This window comes from Trematomus bernacchii, unplaced genomic scaffold (genome assembly GCF_902827165.1).
Source record: "Trematomus bernacchii unplaced genomic scaffold, fTreBer1.1, whole genome shotgun sequence".
In the NCBI taxonomy this organism is placed as follows: domain Eukaryota; kingdom Metazoa; phylum Chordata; class Actinopteri; order Perciformes; family Nototheniidae; genus Trematomus; species Trematomus bernacchii.
Window position 1 is genome coordinate 162,501 of NW_022987550.1, and position 2,500 is coordinate 165,000.

General features: G+C 38.9%; 1 protein-coding gene across 1 annotated transcript in view; it reads left to right on the forward strand.

Annotated features, from left to right (window-relative positions):
- Nucleotides 1–2,500, forward strand: part of gramd1bb (GRAM domain containing 1Bb) — a gene marked incomplete in the record, with an annotated part of 129,362 nt that overhangs the window by 111,309 nt on the left and 15,553 nt on the right.

Here is a 2,500-nt window from a genome sequence, read left to right on the forward strand (position 1 = left end):
TATCAGTATGTAGTGTCTCTGCTTTAAAGAGTCCTCTCCTGCTGATGTTCAGGTGTATATCAGTATGTAGTGTCTCTACTTTAAAGAGTCCTCTCCTGCTGATGTTCAGGTGTATATCAGTATGTAGTGTCTCTACTTTAAAGAGTCCTCTCCTGCTGATGTTCAGGTGTATATCAGTATGTAGTGTCTCTACTTTAAAGAGTCCTCTCCTGCTGATGTTCAGGTGTATATCAGTATGTAGTGTCTCTACTTTAAAGAGTCCTCTCCTGCTGATGTTCAGGTGTATATCAGTATGTAGTGTCTCTACTTTAAAGAGTCCTCTCCTGCTGATGTTCAGGTGTATATCAGTATGTAGTGTCTCTACTTTAAAGAGTCCTCTCCTGCTGATGTTCAGGTGTATATCAGTATGTAGTGTCTCGACTTTAAAGAGTCCTCTCCTGCTGATGTTCAGGTGTATATCAGTATGTAGTGTCTCTACTTTAAAGAGTCCTCTCCTGCTGATGTTCAGGTGTATATCAGTATGTAGTGTCTCTACTTTAAAGAGTCCTCTCCTGCTGATGTTCAGGTGTATATCAGTATGTAGTGTCTCTACTTTAAAGAGTCCTCTCCTGCTGATGTTCAGGTGTATATCAGTATAGTGTCTCTACTTTAAAGAGTCCTCTCCTGCTGATGTTCAGGTGTATATCAGTATGTAGTGTCTCTACTTTAAAGAGTCCTCTCCTGCTGATGTTCAGGTGTATATCAGTATGTAGTGTCTCTACTTTAAAGAGTCCTCTCTTGCTGATGTTCAGGTGTATATCAGTATGTAGTGTCTCTACTTTAAAGAGTCCTCTCCTGCTGATGTTCAGGTGTATATCAGTATGTAGTGTCTCTACTTTAAAGAGTCCTCTCTTGCTGATGTTCAGGTGTATATCAGTATGTAGTGTCTCTACTTTAAAGAGTCCTCTCCTGCTGATGTTCAGGTGTATATCAGTATGTAGTGTCTCTACTTTAAAGAGTCCTCTCTTGCTGATGTTCAGGTGTATATCAGTATGTAGTGTCTCTACTTTAAAGAGTCCTCTCCTGCTGATGTTCAGGTGTATATCAGTATGTAGTGTCTCTACTTTAAAGAGTCCTCTCCTGCTGATGTTCAGGTGTATATCAGTATGTAGTGTCTCTACTTTAAAGAGTCCTCTATTGTGTCCTGTTGAAAACAAAGCATCTGGTACAGCTTTATAAAGCACATGCAGGCTCAGAAGAAGACACAGTGTGATCATATTGAATATCTGTCCCAATGTTTGACCCGGTTAGTCAAAGCTTGTCTTCACTGGACAGAAGCCTCCCTGTCTGACAGTGGGACTCACACATGCAATATATATATATGTGCCGTTAATAAGGCCTTTATTGTCATATGTACATACAGTAGCTGCAGTGTAGTTATGTCAATGAACATCTTAGGCTCCTCCCACAGAGCAACACAATCAAACAGATAAAATAGTTCAAGTGTAAATACAAATAAAATAGAACAGAAATAGTGCAAGAAGAGTCTATATAGAAGTGATACATAATGTGTAAGTTGCAAACAGATGAATGTTATGGATGTTCAGGTGTTTAACAGTCTTATGGCCGGTTATTATTGTTGTTGTTGTCCTTAACCCGGCCCACGTACTTCATCATGATGAGGGTCCTTTCTTTGTTTATCATTGTTCTTTCAAGATTCAAGGCTTTGACATTCTGAGGTCACAGGCTCCTCCCACAGAGATCAATAACACAATAAAACAGATAATAGTGCAAGTAAATACACTAAATTAGAATATAATAGAAACAGTGCAGAATAGTCTATACAGTAATTGGAATATTGATATATATGAGTTGCAAACAGATGAATGTTATGGATGTTCTTTAAAGAGTTCAGGTGTTTAACAGTCTGATGGAACTGTTACAGGATGTGTATTTTGTAATTTGTGTAATTCTTTAATATTAGTTATGCTCCTTAGTTAACATTGAGCTGTCTTTGGCTCATCTCCCCTCTGTGGGACGAATGAAGGGATTCTGATTCACGGCAGCATGCACGACACTGCGCTTTGTTATCGAGTGCCATCAGTGATGAAGCCTTAAAGGATCATTGAGGCAACTTGACTTTGCTTGTAATTCACCAAACATGCATTTAAAGGGGCTTTTAACCCCCCCCCCCCCCCCCCCCCCCCCCCAACAGTGGGAAAACCCTACAGCAGTGGTTCCCAAACATATAAATAGCTTTTGTCCTACATGAATACAGAAAATAACAATGTTTATTTTCAAATATCACGGATAAAAGTGACCGTTCAGAGGGGAGGGGTCTCTCATAAAAAAAAGACATGATTGGCTTCCTAGATAAGTAGTGATACTCTTTGTTAAAAGACAACAAGAGTGAGTCAAGTTTAAATGCATTTGTATTGAATGTGAGTTATACAAGTGACTTTCCTTTAGGAGCAGCACCAGATAACAAAGGGGTTATATATATATTTTTGTTATATATATA